The sequence below is a fragment of the Agelaius phoeniceus genome, chromosome 27, assembly GCF_051311805.1.
Source record: "Agelaius phoeniceus isolate bAgePho1 chromosome 27, bAgePho1.hap1, whole genome shotgun sequence".
Taxonomy (NCBI): Eukaryota; Metazoa; Chordata; class Aves; order Passeriformes; family Icteridae; genus Agelaius; species Agelaius phoeniceus.
In genome coordinates, this window is record NC_135291.1 from 3,703,029 (window position 1) to 3,722,482 (window position 19,454).

The window sequence follows — 19,454 nt, forward strand, 5'->3', positions numbered from 1 at the left end:
CATGGACTTTGCCCCCATGTCAAGTAACTGGGCTTCCTCAACAGCCTCAGGAATTTTGGGAATTTGTTAGGAAGAAAGCAGCTGAAGAAAAGAATTGGAACATGATAGAAAGATTAGGTGCTCCAAGAGTACCTCAGGAGAACAGTGCTAATGCAAATGTTGCCTGTGATAACCCTATCTATGGCTTTTCCAGTTTTTAAAGCAGCTCCTGGAAGAGGGCAGGATGACAGTCATCACGTCTTTGCCTGGAAAGTTGTGCAAAATCTTCAATCGAAAGTGGCTCAGTATGGCATTAATTCCTCAGAGGTAATGCAATTAATATGTGTAATTAATGCAGATATGCTTGCACCTTATGACATCATGCATATTGCTACTATTTCATTCCAGCCAGTACAATACGGTGTAGTTTAAGAAACTTGGAGGCGAGTGGCTGAGCGCACAGCTGTAACAAATATGCAGTTGCCTCAACACGACCCTCATCATGCTGTGGGTGTTGATGCCCTACTGGGCACTGGGCCTTTTGCTAGCCCAGATTCACAGGCAAGGTGGGATCCTTCAATTTTGGCACAAGCTCAGCAAATTGGCATGAGTGCTTTAATTAAATCAATGGAAATGGCAGCTCCAAAACAGAGATATGATACTATACAACAAGGGATGAGAGAACCATTTTTGCAATTTGTGGAAGAGCTTGCTGCAGCTATTGAAAAACAGGTAGATGATGAATCTTTGCGACACAAATTCTGTATACATTTGGCTAAAGAAAATGCAAACTCAGGCTGCAGAAAGATTATTGACACTTTACCTGGAGAACCCACATTGCCTCAAATGATTACTGCTTGCTCAAAAGTTGGTTCAGTAGACCATAAAATAGCAGCTCTTGCTGCAGTTCTAAGACCTTCATCGAAATGCTATAATTGTGGACAGCAAGGGCACGTAAGGGCACAGTGTAATACCCAGAAAATAACATCTAAATCAAATGCAAGCAGCAACGTTATGTGCAACCATTGTGCTAAATTTGGGCACTATGCTAAACAATGCAGGAGTAAATATCATGCAAATGGTCAGCTGTTGCAGGGAAACAGGAAGAAGAGCGCAAAGGGGCATGTGGGAAAACAAATACCCCAAGAACCACAGCAGCAAATATGGGCCTACCCAGCACTGCAAAGCTAAACATTTGTGAACAATACTCAGGGGCAACAAGTGGGTCTGCAGGGATTGATATACCCACCGCTGACACAGTAACCATTCTGACAAAAGAAATGTGCAAAGTGCCCCTTGATGCCTATGGTCCAATAGGATGGGGATTGAGTGCGTTTTTGATGGGAAGATCAAGAACTACACTTAGAGGTATTCATGTGCATCTAGGACCTTTTGATGCTAATTATTTAGGACAGATTCATGCTATGGTACCCATTTATGACCCTCCTGTCACTATTCAGAAAGGAACTTGCATTGCTCAAATTGTACCTTTTGTGAGTTTTGTTCTGAATACAGTGGACCAAAGTCATAGCACAGGAAGTTGTGGATCAACAGGAGTACCTCAAGTGTTCTGGGCTCAGAAAGTTACGGAGAACCATCCAGAAAAGACATGCATCCTCACCACCAGTGGATGTCATCCAGGAACCATATCAGTAACAGCCTTGATTGACACTGGAGCGGATGTCACAATGCTCTCGTGACTTTGCTGGCCTCAATCGTGGCCTCTCACTCATGCAAGTTTTGGACTTCTGGGGTTGGGTGGTGCTACAACAGGTGGCCTGTCAGCCATTGTAATTAATGTGAAACATCCTGATGGCCAACAAGCTAACATCAGACCCTATGTTGCCGATGCTCCTCAAAGTTTGTGGGGATGACATTGTTTATCTCAATGGGGTGTCAAAATACTTATTTTTAATAGGGGCCACTGTGATGCAGGGCAATGAATGTCCAGTTATAGCCTTGATATGGTTGACAAATGAACCTGCCTGGGCTGGCCACTGGCCCCTTACTACTGAAAAGCTTACTGCCCTGCAAGAATTAGTCACAGAACAATTTCAAGCAGGAAATATTGAACAATCATTCCTGGCATACCTGTTTTTGCAATAAAAAAGAAATCGGGAAAATGGAGACTTTTACATGATTTACGGCAGATAAATGCTGTAATGGCAACAATGGGAGCTTTACAACCAGGCCTTCCTACGCCTACAATGATTCCACAGGAATGGCAAATAGTTGTCATTGGTTTGAAAGATTGTTTCTTCACTATTCCATTGGCTGAGCAAGACAAAGAAAAATGTGCTTTTACTCTGCCTTCCATAATCATGCTGAACCCTGAACCCAATAAAAGATATCAATGGAGGGTACTTCCCCAAGACATGAAAAATTCGCCAACTATTTGTCAATGGTTTGTGGCACAGGCCTTGTCAAAAGTGCAGGAGCAATTTAATAACTGCTACTGTTATCATTACATGGATGATATCTTGTTGGCATCTGATAACAAACAACAGTTATCAGCTCTTAAACAATGTGCTGTAACAAATTTGAAAGCTTTTGGTCTGATCATTGCCCCAGAGAAAGTGCAGGAACACATGCCTTGGAAATACTGGTATGTTAGTGACTAACACTCAAGTTATGCCTCAACCTGTGAAGTTAGACATTGATGTTAAAACTGCTACTGATGTACAGAAATTGGTTGGTTTAATAGGTTGGATTAGATCATATTTAGGCATAACTAATCATCAGATGCAACTATTGCATGATTTGCTCTCAGGCACCACCTCCTCTACTGATGAGAGGCAACTGACCCCAGCAGCAAAGACCCTAGAAGAAATTGAATTAGCCTTACCACACACATTTGTTAACAGATTAGATACCTATGTTGGTGTTCAAGTGTTTATTTTGAAGGACCATGAAATACCATGTGGAATACCGTGTCAATGAAGTGATAACTGGGAAGATCAACTGCATATTCTGGAACGGATATTTTTATCTTTCAATAAAGATAACAAAACAGTAAAACCTCTTGCTGCTCTAAAAGAGAGACAAACTCACCAAGTCCCTCTGTGGGCTGTAGCTCAGCTCACTCAGTCCCTTATCAGTCCCTCTGGTGCTGGAAATGCCACAGCCCAGGCCCGGCCCAGTGGGCCACAGGTGTGAGCTGCCCGTGCTCTTCTGGTGTTCAGGCCAGAGCAGGTTTAAACAGGTCCAAAGAAAAGGGAAAAAAACACCACAGTTCAGGAACTTGTTTGGTTCAGCTAGCTAAAACTAACTAAAAGCAAAGGAGAGCTCTGTCCCGCTGTCTGTCCATCCGCAGACAACACAGTCCCAGAGCAGGAATGTGGAGGAGCAAGTGCAGTTTCTGAAAACAAACTGCATGCTGCTTCTCTACCCCTTCACTCTCAGGACAGGTCTTGAAGGTGTAAAACTTATTATTCAGCATAAACAGAACAGACTGGGGATACAAGCACCAAATAGTCAACCCAGAATATACCTCAGGGACCATTCAGTACTCCTTGATGTCACCAGAAGATAGGATTGAATGCAAAAGATTTTATGGGATTGAAATTCAACAAATCTGCTCTTCCCAAGGAATTCCCATTGTAGGCCTGCGTCCTGATGGAGGTTCCTGCCTCTGGGTTTATCTAGGTACCCTCAGAGAACCAGGAAGATGTGGAGCCCCCCAGCCAGATGCCTTCCAACTTGGATCACCAGGACCACGGATCATCAGGGCTCTGCCCAATGGGGGTCACTGGGGATCATCCGATGCGGATCCTCTCATGGGGGATGGAGCTGGAGCAGTGCACAAAGCTCTTCCCACATTTGGGGCACTCACAGGGCTTCCCTTAGTGGCGCCTCCGTTGGTGTCGGGTGAAAGTTGAGCTCAATGAGAATCTCATCCCACACTCCCCACACTCATAGGGCCTCTCCCCGGTGTGGATGCGCCGGTGCAGGGTGAGGGTGGAGTTTTGCTTGAAGCCCTTCCCACAGTCGGGGCAGCGGAAGGGCCTCTCCTCGGTGTGACTCCGCTGATGTTTGAGAAGATCGGAGCTCCTGTGAAACCTCTTCCCACGCTGGGGACACTTGTAGGGCCTCTCCCCAGTGTGGGTGCCCTGGTGTTTTCTCAGGTCAAAGTGCCACCCATAGCTCTTCCCACATTCCAAGCAGGTGTAGGGCCGTTCCCCCGTGTGGATGACCTGGTGCCGAATCAATGCTGAGCTTCCTCTGAAGCTCCTCCCACATTCCCCACACTCAAAGGGCTTTTCCCCAGTGTGGATCTTCTGGTGTTGCGTCAGCTGGCACTTGATGCTGAAGCTCTTCCCACACTCCCCACACTCATAGGGTTGTTCCCCAGTGTGGATCCTCTCATGTTTCCTCAGGCCAGAGCTGTATCTAAAGCTCTTCCCACATTCCACACACTCACAGGGCTTTCCCCCAGTGTGGATCCTGTGGTGTTGCATCAGGCTCCCCTTCTGGCAGAAGCTCATCCCACATTCCCCATATTCATAAGGCTGGTCTCCAGTGTGGATCATCTTGTGTTGCATCAGCTGGCCCCTCTGCCTGAAGCTCTTCCCACATTCCCCACACTCAAAGGGCTTTTCCCCAGTGTGGATCCTCTGGTGTTGGATCAGGACAGAGTTGTGGCTGAAGCTCTTCCCACATTCCTCACACTCAAAGGGCCTCTCCCCAGTGTGGATCACCTGGTACTGCCTGAGGCTGGAGCTCCAGCTGAAACGCTTCCCACATTCCTCACACTCATAGGGCTGCTCCCCAGTGTGGATCACCTGGTGCTGGATCAGATCTAAGCTCCGACTAAAACCCTTCCCACATTCCAAGCATTTGTGGGGCTTCTCCCTGCCATGAGGCTTCTCCACCAGCTCTGAGCTCTGGCTGGATCTCTGGCCGCCTTCCTGGCTCAGGGGGGGCTCTTTCCTCCCTGCAGCTCCCTGGGCTGGGTTTGCAGCCCCTCCTCGTGCGGAATCTCCAGGGCTTTTCCTCCTCCTCCATCCAGACACGCCCTAGGAATGAAAAATCCTGGTTTGGAGAAAAAAACAAGATGAGAGTGCCTTGGACTGGGAGTTCCTCCTTGCCCAAGTTCATCTCATTAGGTCATTGGGCATCTTGTGTCTCTAAGAACCTCCAAAACACCACAATTCAGCACAAAAGTCCTCCAAACATCAAGACACAGATCAATAACTTCCAAAACATCAAGATTCAGCAAAAGCCCCCTCCAAATATAAAGATTCAGCCCCCACAAAAAAAACAAAGCACCAACAATTAGCCCAAGAAAGCTCAGAAACACCAAGATTCACCCCCGGGAAAATTGTGGATCCCAATCCCCTGTCATCTGCTGCATGTGGGGGGGGCAACGCTCCTGGGGCTGGGGTCAGAGGCTGCAGATACAGGGAGAGGTGGAACCTTGTGCTGCTTCCTCTTCCTGTTCCTCCTCCGGTGTCCCCACTCTTCCTCACACTCCTCTTCCTCCTGCTATTCCTCCTTCTCCTGCACAATCCCACCTTCTCCTCCCACGGGCATCGTTTGACCCTTTTGTTCCTCAACCCTGCTTCTCCTTCCCTTCTCCTCCTGCCCCAGGCCCAGCACCCGCTGCCGGCTCCCTCTTGCCCCCAGACCCACAGCATCCCACGGCAGGGGCAGGGATGGAGCTGGGGCAGGTCGGGCTGGGGCAGCGCTGGGCTCTCGGCCGCTCCCGCCCGCACTCGGTCCCCACTGCAGCCGCTCCCGCCAGGACAGCGCGGGGGGGCCCGGCCTTGGTGCTGCCCCACTCCCACCTCCCCAAATTCCCCTCGCATTTGGAGAACAGGGCATGGATGGTGTTGGTGTGCTGCAAAGGGACTGGGTGAGGGGGAGTGTGCAGCAATATGCTTAAGGCAAAAAGCTGCAGACGGAATCTTTGTGGGAAGGAAAAGGATGATGGAAAAGCAGAGGAAGAGAAAAATACTGAGGACTGGGATGTTTTTCAGCAGGGTCTTATCCTCAACATTTGCCAGCTGATCATTTGTATCCCCGGTTTCCAGGAGAGGAAAACAAGGAGGTCAGGGTTTCAGGGGGTTTCTCTGTGGGGGGCAGCGGCAGCAGCGGGCGCAGAGGTGCGGGACCGGGAGCACGGGCTGGGGGCCTGGGGGGAGCTGCGGGGCCGGGCCGGGGCTGTGGGGCAGCCGGGGCTCAGCGCCGGGCGCTGCCTGACCCCACCAGCCCCGGGCAGGGCCGGCAGTGGCCCCCGGCCCCCAGGAGGCTGCGGGACGCCCCGGCCGCTGCCCGGCCCCGTGGAGCTGCCGGCCCTGCCCGCCGGGGGGCGCCTTTGGACACTGCGGCAGGACAGGGACCGGCTCTGGGATACGGGCTGGGGAGGGCACCCTGAGCACAGGGACGAGGAGCAAGGAACACCTGGGAAATACAGATTGTACATGGAAGGATCCAGATTTTCTTCTAAGGATTTGGTTTGGGTCCTTGGAGAAATGAATGATTTTGCAGAAAACTTAGCAGCTGTCAGAAGATTAGGGTTAGGGTTGAGTTGCTGATGAGAGCTGATTGCTGGGTGCTTGGGACCTCTGTTTTTTTGGGAGTTTTCCCAGGAGCGGGGGAGGGGGGGGACGGGGGAAGGGTGCAGAGATGCCGGAGGATTCAGGCTGGGGGTCGGGGCTGGGCACAGTTGCCGGCCCTCTCTCAGTTTTTTGTCCCTCTCTCAGGTTTTTGGAGGAAGGCAATTGGAGCCGCTGCTCTTAGGCTGCTCTTTCCACTGCTGCTGACAGAGCCCGTGTGAAAAATGTCTATGATTGGCTTTTCACAAACATTAAAATGAGTATTATACATGTTATGTTAGGAAGTTATGCTGTAACAATTTTTTTAAGTAGTGTGTTAAATGTAGTTTTAGGTTATAACATAATGTTAAAATAGAAACTATGTATGTGGGATAGTTTTTTAAAAAAGGAATGAGGACTCACACCAGATAGCAGCCACAGGACACCTAAATCTTTCAGAGAAGAATATTTTATTGCTCAATTATCAAAAGAAATGAACTTGTTCCTGCCTTGCTCAGCCCTGAAGATGCCATCAGGATGAAGAGGAAGAAGCTGACACTGACCAGACAGAATCCTTTGTTGGAATGGAATTTATGTATCACATATGAGATGTACAAATATGCAATGGGCTATGGTTTTTCACAGTTAATCCTCTATTAACGTGTGTCCTTTTTTGGGCTTACTTTGCCCAGGAAAAGGTACCCGAGCTGTTTGTAACTCTTTGTTTCCATTGTCTTGTATTGTCCTAAATCCTAATTGTCCAAATTTTTATTACTCTAATTGTATTACTATTTTTATAACCATTTTATTACTATTAAACCTTAAAAATTTTAAAAACAAGTGATTGGCGTTTTTCACAATTATGGTAGCAGAGGATGGTTACCAACACCTCACTGACGGTGCTTTAGGAGAGTCAGAGTGGGGAAGGTGCCCCCTGCCCTCTTCGGCAGCCTCGCTCTGTTTGCCCTGGGGTGACCGACAGACGCAGGTTATGATGGACAAAAGGAGACAATAAAACAAAGACAAGGGAAAAAGGCTCCCTACAACCACGGCAATTGGCCCCCTAAGAGTAGTAATGTACACGAAGAACATGGGAAGGAAAAGGGATTGGTAAGTATTTCTCAGGGGGGATGAATGTGAGTGAATGAGAGGCGGGCTGGTTGTGCCAGACCTGCCAAGTGAGTGCTGGAGTCTCCCATGCTGCGTTTCTGACTTTCCGCGGTAAGTGGCCAGTAAAGAGACAAAGTGAATGTTAAAAGGAGTGAGAGAATCCCCCGGGGTAACTGGGACTGGGTCTCAGAGAGGGGCTGGACCCCTCGGAGGAAGGGAGCAGAGGAGTTTCCTAGCCCAATCCACTAGGAAATGGGACAAAAGGGGCTCCTAAAAACCTGCTGGGTTGAGGGATAAGAGTGCCCAAGAGCATCCAGAATTAAAAACTGCTGGGTTGAGGGATTAATATTCCAAGAGCATTCAGGGTTAAGCAAAATTCTGCCGGAATGAGAATATGCTCAAGAGCATTTGGGATTGGACAACACAGGTGGATTGAGAAATAAAAAAATGCCCAAGTGTTGGGGAAGATGAAACAGGAAAGCCTTATAAATATGATTGTCTGGCAAAAGATTTTGACAATATAGAAACTATAAGCAAGATTGAAATCAAAGCAAGCTTTGAGATACCTAAGTTAGTGAACAACTGGAAAACAATGGTATGGCTGGCTGAAGGTAATCCCCTTTTGATGGAACAATTCCCTCTGCTTGTAGACAGATCCAAGGGTCAGAGCAGATCCTGCCAGCTTGGCAGAAGGGGTCCAAAGAGGAGTTTTTACGGTTTAAAATGTAACACAGTGTGGTAATGTAATGATTCTTATAGGCTGTATGTAAATGCTATAGGACGTGCATCTTGTACTAGATTGGCTAGTGAGAAATAGAATATTCAACACAAAAGAAGATTTATTGTGTTGTAATGGGAACCTTACTCTCTTACGCTTTTGCTCTCTTACGTTTTACTCTCTCACCCTCTCATCCTCTCTACCCCTCTCTTCTCTCGGGCCTGCTCCGAGCTGTGCCTGCCAGCTCCAAGCAGGGCCCTGCACCCGGGCCCTTTGCAATAAACCGCAAGTTCCAGGGCCTGGCTGCAGAGATCTCTCGTCTCCGTCCGTCCCGACCGTCCTACCCCCCGACGCTCCTACACCCAAGAGCACCTGGGGTTGGCCAACACAGCTGGGTTGAGGGATATCCAAGAGCACCGGGACTGGCCAGAAACACCTAAAATTGTAATAGGTGATGTGAAAGTAAAAGGTACCTTATTGTTGTCTTGTTTGTGTGTGAGAGTGAGTCACACACAAAATCAGCCTCAGCTTCCCGGGCAGGTGGGAAGGGGGGGCTGTGGAAAGAGGTGTGTGTGACCCACAAATAAGCCATTGTCCCTTGGGTGGGTGGGGGCTGTGGCAGAGCATGTGTGTGACTGCAAACGGGCCATTCTCCCCCCGGGCCTGTGAGGGGGCCGTAGCTGAAGAGTGTGAGTGACACAAATCAGCCTCACAGGTGAACGGGCACCGGAGGCAGCAGAGTCAGGGCCCTCCCAGGAGGCCGGGAGATACTGAGACCCAGAGGCCAACGCCAAGGGGAGGGGGCCACAGGGAACCACGATTCTCTGTCAACAGGGATCCACTTTGTGTCCTGAGCGTGTGAAAGAATGTGTGGAAGTGAATGAGAAATAGAAGCGAGTGAATGTAGACAAATGAAAGTATATGTAATGTAGATTGTGTATTTTAAGCTTTACTATATCTCCTTGGAGGGAGGTGGATTGCACTGAAAGTAGTGTGAGAAAAAGGTTTTTTATTTTTTAGTGTATAGTTGAAAGAAAAGTTGTATTTAGGTTGTTAGTGAAAGTGAAAAACAGAGGCAGAAGATGAATAGATGAGATCTTGAAAAATGAGATTGAAAAACCAGTAAATTCGATTATAGGGAAAAAAAAGAAAAAAAAAAAAGGGAATACAAGCATACTAGCAGAGATACCCCAAAATAGGCCTTTGGCAGTTATGTTAGCTAATAGAGATACAACTCCTTGCAAAAGGAGAAAGTACAGGGTATGTAGTAGTTGATGGGAAAAACATGCAAACTGTGGAAAAAGGGAAATTAACATTAAACTAGTAAGCTCAAACTTGTGAATTATATACTTTAAAAAGAGCACTAGAATATTTAACACAAAATAAAGGAACCATATATACTGATTGAAGGTATGCCTTTAGAGTAGTACATACCTTTAAAAATTTGGAAAGGAAAAAGATTACTTAATTCAAGAGGAAAAGGTTTAGTACATGAGGAACTTATTTCAGAGGTTTTAGAGGCATTAAAATTACCTAAAAGAGATAGCTATAGTACATATTGAGGAACCCCAAAAGGGAAAGACCCCAGAAATAAGAGGAAATAATTTGGCAGATGACGAAGCCAAGGATGCAGCAGAAAGTGGAGCTGAGTGAGTTATGTTAATATTAACTCCAAACGAGGAAAAACTGGAAATTCCAAAGTTTAGGGAAGCCAAGAAAAAGAATTAAACAAGACAGGAAGTGAACAAGATAAATCAGGGAAATGGAAACTTCTTGATGGAAGACAATTACTTAATAAAATGTGCTTACTAGGAAAATATTAGAAGACATGCATCAGAAAACCCACTGGGGTACTCAAGCTTTGTGTGATCATTTTTTAAGGAACTATGGGTGCACTGGGATTTTTGGAGTAGCAAAGCAAGAAACTGAAAGATGCTTAATTTGCCAAAGGATAAATAAAAAGGTGATGAGAAAAACAACATTAGGAGGTCGTGAGTTAGCTCGTCGACCATTTCAAAGTATCTAAGCAGAAGTTTAGATTTGTTAGGCTCTGGATTTATTTGTAAAAAAACCCGTTTAATCTAGAAGAAAGAGAATATACCATAGGTTAGACAGTAGATTTTAGGAGAATAAAAATCTTTAAAGTATCAGAAAGCCCCTAGACAAAACAAGAAAAGAAAAAGAGGAAATGAAAGGGAGGGGAACAAGAGGAAAAGTCAGAAAGAGAGTGGGATCCTCTGCAGCTCTTGCCCCCTCCGTTCGCGGCCGGGGCGCCTGTCCCGGGTCCCGGCTCGCTGCCCGCCTCAGCTCCGCCTGCCCCGGTTTCCATCCCAGGTGCGGGCTCACTGCCCAGGGCAGCTCCACCTGCCCCGGCGCTGGCGGTGAATTTGTGTGCCCTGCTCCCACTGCCCGGCCCGCGGCCGCTCTGCCGGCCATGCTGGGGAAGATGGGGGTTGCTCTGTCCTGCCGCGTGGGCCGAGGTCACCGCGCCGACCGCACCGAGGGCGGGTCCCAGCCATCCCATCCCCGGCTGCCCTGCCCGTGCCAGCTGCGCTGGGCACCGCCGCTGCTGCTGCCGGGGTCTCCCACCTGCCTTTTCTCTGCCGGGAGCTGCCGGATCAGCCGCCATAAGCCATGTGGGGGCTGCCCACGCCCCGGCTCGGTCTCCACGGGAAGATCCCCCTCTGCCGATTCCGGCAGCAGACCCTGCCCACACTCCCACCGAGCCTCGGCGGGATATCCTCCCCTGACCCCGGCCTGCTCCGAGTTACATCCCCTTGGTAACCACAGCTCCGGCTGTTCAGGAAAACTCTCTCTCTACAGGAAGCGCCTTATCTAAACACTAGGAGCTCAGTTAAAAGGCAGCCCTCTCCAAATTCTTTCTCAAAACACGGGAGAAAGGCCATAGAAGGTAAAAAAGTGAAAGAGTTAGATGAAGGGATTGCTCTATTTCCGTTAAGAGAGGTTCCCATGGCAGGGATGCGCTGCCCTGCCCCGCGGGAGCCACCAGCGCCCCTGCCGGCCGTGCCCGGAACTGCACCCAGGGGGAAAGCGCCGCAGCCGAAAGGCCGGGACTGGCTCCGGGCTCTGTTTGTTGTCACTGCCGGAGCAGTGGTTGTTTGTTTGCTTTATTATACACACTAGTAAAGAACTGGTATTCCTATTCACATAGCTTTGCCTGAGAGACCCTTGATTTCACTATTTTAAAACTTAAGAGGGAGGGGGTTTGCATTCTCCATTCCTAGAGAGGCTTTTTCTGCCTTCCCAAGCAGACACCTGTCTTGTAAAGCAAGACAAACACCCACAGGCACTGAGGGGGGCTGCAGGAGGGGAAGAAGAAGGCCCTGCAGCACTTGGGCACAAAGGCACAGCAGGTGAATGCAAGAAGGAAGCAGAAAAAGGCCAAGCTGAAGGCAAAGGCCAGGGCAGAGCTCCTACAACCCCTGAGGGATCAACCCCAGGGCCCAAGGGGGCCCCAGCACCCAGGGCACGGGCTCGGTCACAAGCACCCGGCAGAGGCATTGCCCTCCTCACCAGGGGACAGCCCACCCAAACAGCCCCTGGCAAGGAATCAGGGCTCCAGCTGCAGGGCACAAGGACACTGCAAGCACAGACAGCAGCACCTGCAGGACGAGCAAGTCCACCCCGTGATGGACATGGATTGGCAGGGCTGTCACAGCTCCCATCACACCAGGGACCCTCCACACTGGAGCCCCTGAGAACATTCAGGTGGGTCTGCATTGAGAGGAGGCATTTTCAGATGGACACAGGGGCCTCTCAATCCACTCTGAATCTTAGACCTAAGGGAGGGAGAAATGCCAAAAATGTCTTTGATTATTCATGGCATAAGTGGGAAAGCTGTATAGTTTTATTCAACCACTATTAGTAGATGTGGGAGATGGATTTAAAATGCATGAAGTTTTATTTGCTCCTAATTGCTATCATGATTTACTGGGAAGGGATTTGATCGCTAAATTTGGAACACAAATTAATATTATAAAAGGTGATATAGAGGCCAGTTCTGTTGTACCTCTGTGTCAAATGTCTGGCCAGGCCTATGCTGAAGTGAACCCTGAAGTGTGGGCAGCCCCAGGGAAATAGGGAAAATTAGATATGGAGCCTCTCCAAAGTACTCTGAAGCAACCAGGACAAGTGGTGTCTAAAAGCAACAGCCTGTTCCAGGGGAGGGAAGGAAGGGGAATCAGACAAAGCGCAGGTCACCGCCCCATGCTCAGCTCAACCCAAGGAGCTGTGGGTGCTTGTAAGAGCCTGGCACTGAATTGCCCTGAGCAGGAAGGCTTCAATATCTTCTGCTGACACCATGGCACCTAACAGGGCGGCAAAAGCAATTCTGACTGCTTCAGCAAGCACTGGAGCAGAGATCAAGGTATATTCTCCCACAGGAAGCTGGGCTGGCACAGAGCCTGCCCTGGGACTTTGCTGTTGCCAACACCCAGCCAGGACATCGGCTCCTGCCTAAGGAGTGCAAAGCAGCACCACTGGTGGCCAAGGGGCCCATGCCAAGTGTCCCTGAGGCCAGAAACAGCCGCCAGCACAGCTGAACACGGGGGGACCCCTCAGCCTGGCCTCAGGGGCTCTGAAGCCCCGGAGATTTGCACTTCCCGCCTGCAGCAGGACCATGGGAGCCCCCACTGAGCCTGCCCTGAAGGCAACGCAGCAGCAGCCAGGGCTCCACAGCGGGCCAAGCCCCTGGGCCTGCCCACAGATCCTCTGCTCAAACCCTCGGAAATCCTGGCCACCCTCCTCTGGCACCTCCAGCCACTGCGGCCAAGCCTCGCTGCCGCTGCTGCAGCTTCAGCGCTGGCTGGGCCTGCACTGCCACAGCTGCTGGGGAGCACCACGGCACAATTCCACTCTGGGGCTCACTCACACCCACACTCTGGGCTGCCTAGAATAAGATTACACCATGAGAATGTTTTTTCTAAATAATCCTACTTTCATATTGTCAGTTAGGTTTGGGGGTGAGAATCAGTTTTTATTCTCGGCAGAAGAAGTAGAAAATATCTTTATTGCTTTGGATTCTTTTTCAGTGTGTGTTTGCCTGGCTGGTGGAGATGGCAAAATTTTGGTCCGCGTTTTCTGGTGTTTACCTCCAGGCTGCGTTTAGAAGAGCTTTAAAGGTGACCCTTTAACTCACAAACCGTTAAGAGAACACTCTTCAAAAAAACCCCCAAAAATTAAAAATACCCCAAACCCTGGCTTTTGGGGTGGGGCGCATGAGAGTCATGCTCTGGAAGAGAAGCTTCATTCCAGGCAGCCTGCAGAGGAGCTTTAGAAATGCAAATGAACACTGCTGGGCAAAGCCTGGACAATGGACCTGGGTCTCTTGCCTGGGGCAGGAATTGGGCTCATTCCCTCTGCCCCTCAGCCCAAGCTCTGCCTGCTTGCACTGATGGAATTTGCACAGCTCAAGGCAGAGCCCAGGGTGAGGATATCTGACCCTGCAACAGAAACGGGTGAAGCTGCAAAGGGAAACAGCAAATGAAGAATGTTGGGAAAACTTCACTATAAATAAATGGGGGGGAATGATCCCTCTGCCCACTCCAACATGTGCTGTCACTGTCTGTGTTATATAGGGTGTATTAGAGCACTGAAATGTTCTTGCTACCACAAGTTCAGGGAAATCAGATGGGAATCCAAGTATTTGATGATTTAAGTAGAGAAAAGCATCAATTGATGCAGTCCTTGCTGGAGAGCACGGCCAAAAATGGAGAAAAGATGAACGGCCAGCAGAACAAATCCTATAACACCATGGACCAGCCCCTGGGAACCCAAACCAATTCATGTCAGGAGCCACGGAACCGATTTCTCATTTCAATGGCATCATTAGATTACAAACTGCCCTGGGAATAACCAACCAGACAGCTCCAGCTCCTGACCTTCCTGCTGAGCAATCCCTGAAATGAGGAACATTTCAGTGGATTGGTCAGCCGTCCGCGACTGACGGCACCGTCGCCCAATCGCAGTCGGGGGCGGGCTCTGCACGCGGCACAGCCTCGCCCCGCGCTCTCAGGGCCCCCCGGGCTGCGTGAGGGCAGAGCCGGAGATGAGGAACAGCCCTGGAACGGGCCCGGGCCCGGGCCCGAGGGGGATTGAGCTGAAAACACAAACAAACTTCTACGCACCTCCCGCCACGGCTTTCCCGAAGCACTGCGGCTTCTCTGGCTCCGGTCAGCGAGAAGCCCCGGAGCCTCACTACTGCTACCTCTAATTAGGAGCATCAGGGAATCGCTTTGATTTCCGCCAAAAAGGGAAAACTGCCCCAGCCCTGTGGATGAGTGGGCGAGGGGAGAGATTTCTGACAGAAAACTCCAAAAACTCAGAGCAGGATAATGAGAAGTAAGTGAAGAGCCTTAAATCCAGCCTTCCCCCACGCCTCCCTCCTTCCAGCTGCACCTCCTACCCCGGCAGTGCCGGAGACAGGGAATGGGGCTGTGCTCACTTCATGCCCCGGGGCTTCTCCCTCTGCTCAGGGACGGGAGTCGTTCCCCTGCTGCACCCTGGGCTCTCTCCCACCGGAGACTTCTCCAGGAACTTCTCCAAGCTGAGTCCATCTCACGGGGCACAGCCCCCCTCCAAGTGCTGCAGCGTGGGTCACTGTGCCCCGGGGTCAGTCCTGCCAGGACAGGCTGCTCCAGCGGGGCCCCTCTGGCCACGGGGGCACAGCCTCCTCTCAGGCATCCCCGTGCTCCAGCGTGGCTGCTCTGGGGGCTGCAGGGGGATCTCTGCATCCCCATGGATCTGCAGGGGGATCTCTGCATCTGGCACCGCCGTTTTTGGAGGCACCAGGAATAGGCTGAGCTCTGCCTGAAGCTCTTCTCACATTCCCCACACCCTTCCCGGCACAGGGAAGCTTTTACCTCCTCACAGCTCCCCAGGCTGGGTTGGCAGCCCCTCCTCATGTGGGACCTCTGGGGCTTTTCCTCCCCATTGGATTCCTGCCCTGTGGAGCCGTTCCAAATGGCCTCTTCAACGAGGTTCTGTGGCAGGGATTTGTTCTCCCTGGTCTCTGTCCGCAGCTCAGTGCGTGAGGGAGGAAGGACAAGGAGAGGAAGAGACAGGGAGAAGGGAAAAGGAAAAGGCAGGAGGAGAGGAAGGAGATGGGAAAGGAACATAGATGGATGTAGGACAGAATGAGGAGAAGAAGGAGGGTGGACAAGGAGAAGATGGGATTTGCCTCCATGCCAGAGGGAAGGGGAAGGAGATCCCCCCCAGTCCATCCCTGGCAGGATGGCGTTGGCAGTGAGGCTGTCCTGCAGCGATGCTGGGCTGGGAGATGGAGCAGCAGGGAGGGCAAAGGGGCAGTGATTCCTCCTGCCCTGCCTGGCTGTCCCAGTCTGGAGCATCCTGGCGCTGCCGAGGCCCTTGGAGCATCTGGCACTCAGGAGCCCGGAGCTCACGGCTGCTTTATAAAGCTGACAAAGTCAGCAGGATGCGTCTGTGTATGCTCTGCAGCAAACTGGGTTTATTGGTACAGGAACAGGGGACAGGTAAGGTTCATCTACAACCAGCAAATGTTCATGCACTTCAACAATGACGTGGGTCAGTACAAGGACCGGGAGAGATCCCTCAGCAAATCCGGCACGGGCACAACAGACCCAGCCTGGACACAGGGAGGGAATTTATTACCAACCAAATCACAGCAGCACAAGGAGAAGGGAAAGAAATCTCTCCAGCACCTTCCCCCTACCCAATGGGGATCACCCAGAACAGGGGTCACCAGGGCTCTGCCCAACGGGGGTCACTGGGGATCATCCAGCACAGATCCTCCCATGGGGGATGGAGCTGGAGCAGCACACGAAGCTCTTCCCACACTCGGGACACTCACAGGGCCTCTCCCTGGTGTGCAAGTGCTGGTGAGTGACGATCTCTGAATCCCATTTGAAGCTCTTCTGACATTCCAAGCACTCCTAGGGCCATTCCCCAGTGTGGATCTTGTGGTGCTTGCTGAGGTCGGAGGTCCCACTGAAGCTCTTCCCACATTCCCCACACTCCCAGGGCCTCTCCCCAGAGTGGATGTTCAGGTGTTCCATCAGGGTGGAGCTGTAGCTGAAACCCTTCCCACATTCCAAGCATTTGTGGGGCTTCTCCCTGCCATGAGGCTTCTCCACCAGCTCTGAGCTCTGCCTGGATCTCAGGCCGCCTTCCTGGCTCAGGGGGGCTCTTTCCTCCCTGCAGCTCCCTGGGCTGGGTTTGCAGCCCCTCCTCGTGCGGAATGTCTGGGCCTTTTCCTCCTCCTCCATCTGGCCACAGCTTGGGAATGACAGACCCTGGTTTGGGGAAACCAAGGTGGGAGCGCCTTGGAGTAGAGGCTCCTCCTGGCCAGGTCCATCTCTAGAAGTCAGCAGGAGTCTTGTGTCCATGAAAATCCCCACAATGTCAAGATTCAGCCCCAAAAAGCTCTCCCAGCAGTTCCCTATTGCTGATCTCTCCACTTTTGGGGTTCCAGAGGTTTCCTTTCCTTAGGATCATGGGGGTCCAATGGTTCCAGGGCTTCTCCATTCTCTGGCGTCCTGCTCAGGGATGATCCAGGGCCTTTTGGGGGTCCATGGGGGCCCTTCTCCCCTGATGCTCTACTCTGAGATCCCAGGGGTCCCAGGGGTCCCTCCTCTCCAGGCTCCCCCCCTTTCCAGTCTGCCGGGGTCCCCCAGCTCTGGGATCGCCCCTCTCTGCTCTCCCCACTCTGGGGGTCCCAGGGGTTCCCCACCTCTGCTCTCCCGGCGGTCCCCAGGACCAATGTCCTCCCCTGCCCATACTGGGCAATGGACACGTGGGCCCCCAAAGATCCCCCCCAAGGGGCTCAGCTTTGGGCTCCTGCAAGATCCAAACCTACACACACAGAGAAAACAAAACCTCCCAGAGACACCAGATGATATTTGGGGTCAATTCCACAATCTGCGAGCTCCAAACACACCCCAATAAAAAACCCTCTCAGAGACTCCCCGACAGATTTGGGACAACCTCCCCCTCCCCGCTGAGCTGCAGGACGAGGTGGGGGCGATGGTCCCGTGGCTGCGGCCACAGGGGGCACTGGAACCTCCTGTTCCTCCTGTTCCTGCTCCTGCTCCTCCTCTTCCTGCTCCTCCTTTTCCTCTCTCCCTCCTCCTCCTCCTCCTTCCTAATCCCACCTCCTCCCCAGTTCCTGCCTTCTGTGTATTTAGAGTGGAGGACCTTGCTTGTTTTTAGAACTAGAACAAAGATCCCAGATGGAGCAAGGCTTGCTGCTTTTAGTCAGAACTATCAGTGACTAAAGGTCACGTTTCCTTTGCTTTGGTCCTGTCCTTGTTCTCCTCAGTGTTCAGGCTGGGCTATGGGGTGTCCTTGTTTGCTGCATTTTGAGTTCCTCTTGCATCCTTTGGGCCATGGGCTGTGCCCTGGGAGGGTTCTTTGTGCTCCTTTGTGACACAGGAGAACCTTCCAGGCGGCTTCTGCGTGAGCTGCTGCTGGGATGTCACAGGAACAGCGCCACGTCCCTGTGTTGTTCCCGTTGCTGTGGGACACGGAGGCCTCAGTGCCCAGAGTGGCTCTGGGCTCGCTGCCGGAGGATCCTCCTGCCCGAGGCATTCTCAGCAGCCAGCCCAGCCCTGTCCTTCTGTGCTTGCAGGGCTACAGGCTGCAGGCGTGTGCAGCGCAGCCAAAATGATCCAGCACGTGGCTGCTGCAGTTTGCACTCTGTACTCTGTGGCTTATTCGGGGTATTTTTTAACCCACTTGGCACGTAAGTTGAGGTTTTCCCTCGGTGCAGCATCTGTGGCTTTGGGCTTGCTGTGTGCTTTCTGTTCTTCCTCTGGAGCTGAGTTGACTTTGGAACCAAACGGCCATGAAGACACCATTGCTTTGGGAGAGCTCCTGCCAGCAGCTGCAGCTGAAAAAGGGGGTGTCTGCAGCCAGCGGGGCGTGCACAGCACCTGCAATGAGCCCTGGGGGGTTCTGTTCCCTCAAGCAGGGAGTCTGTGCCAGCAGAGCCTGGAACTGCCTCCCTTTGCTGCTCCAGCCAAGAACTGACCCAGCCCAGTATTTTGTGCTTGTTCTCTTGCTTGCTGTGGGAAGAGACTGTGGCTCCTGGAGGGATGCAGTGAAAGCAAAATGCTCTCTTGGGGTTGCCTTGCTCCGTGGCATTTCCCAGTAATGGCAGTTTTTCTCCTAACAGCATCTGGTTCATGTTCCCTCTCCCATTGCAGGGCACCTCATGTCTGCATTCCGAGCAGCTCCTCCTTCGGTGAGTGGGAAAGGAACTTTTGGTGTTTGGAATTGTGCAGCAAGTTGTGAGCTCAGCATGTGGCAGTCGAGGGCCAGCCTGGGAGGCTGAAGGAAAGTTCCTGTCAGTGTCTTTGCAGCAGCAGCAGCAGCAGCAAAGGAATTCCCATCAGTTTTCTCCTTTTCTGCTGAAGAGTTTTTGAAGAGCTGCAGGTCTGGTTTTGCAGGCAGAGGATTGCTTGCTGGCTTAGCCATGGTGGAATATCGAATTCCCAACAATAAGTGGCAATGTCAACTTTAGCCCATTGTTAGTTGGAACAGCTCCAAACCCCATTTCTGTGTAGTGCAGCTGGATGTGCAGCTGAGGATAAATAAGGTGATAACTGAGATAGAACTTCCTGTCCCTCACGCTGCCGTCTGTCCACAGGGCACAGAAGCAGCACCAGCACCTCCTGGGGCTCCCTCTGCTTACGAAGAGGAGGTCAACAAGGAGGAAGACAGCAGTGAGCTTCCCGCTGCTCTGGGGGACGATGGTGAACTTCCCTCAGCGCCGGGAGATGACAGTGAACTTCCCGCTGCTCTGGGAGACGAGGGGGAACATCCCGCGGGGTGGGAATGCAACGGCGAGGCTCCCGCGGGGTGGGACAAGGACAGGGGACATCTCCCGGCCTGGGACGAGGACGGTGGATGTCCCCTGGTGTGGGACCAGCATGGCCAAGCTCCCACGGAGTGGGATGAGGACAATGGACATCTCCCAGTGTGGGATGAGGATGGAGGACATCCTGTGGCATGGGAAGAGGAGAATGAACATCTCCCAGCATGGAAAGTGGACAGCGAACATCCCCTGGCTTGGAAAGAGGATGGCGAACCTCCAGCATTTTGGGAAGAGGATG

General features: G+C 51.5%; 1 pseudogene; it reads right to left on the reverse strand.

Annotated features, from left to right (window-relative positions):
• Nucleotides 1-3,821: 3,821 nt before the first annotated feature.
• The window catches only part of LOC143695889 (uncharacterized), a 64,686-nt pseudogene continuing 49,053 nt past the window's right edge, over nucleotides 3,822-19,454 (reverse strand).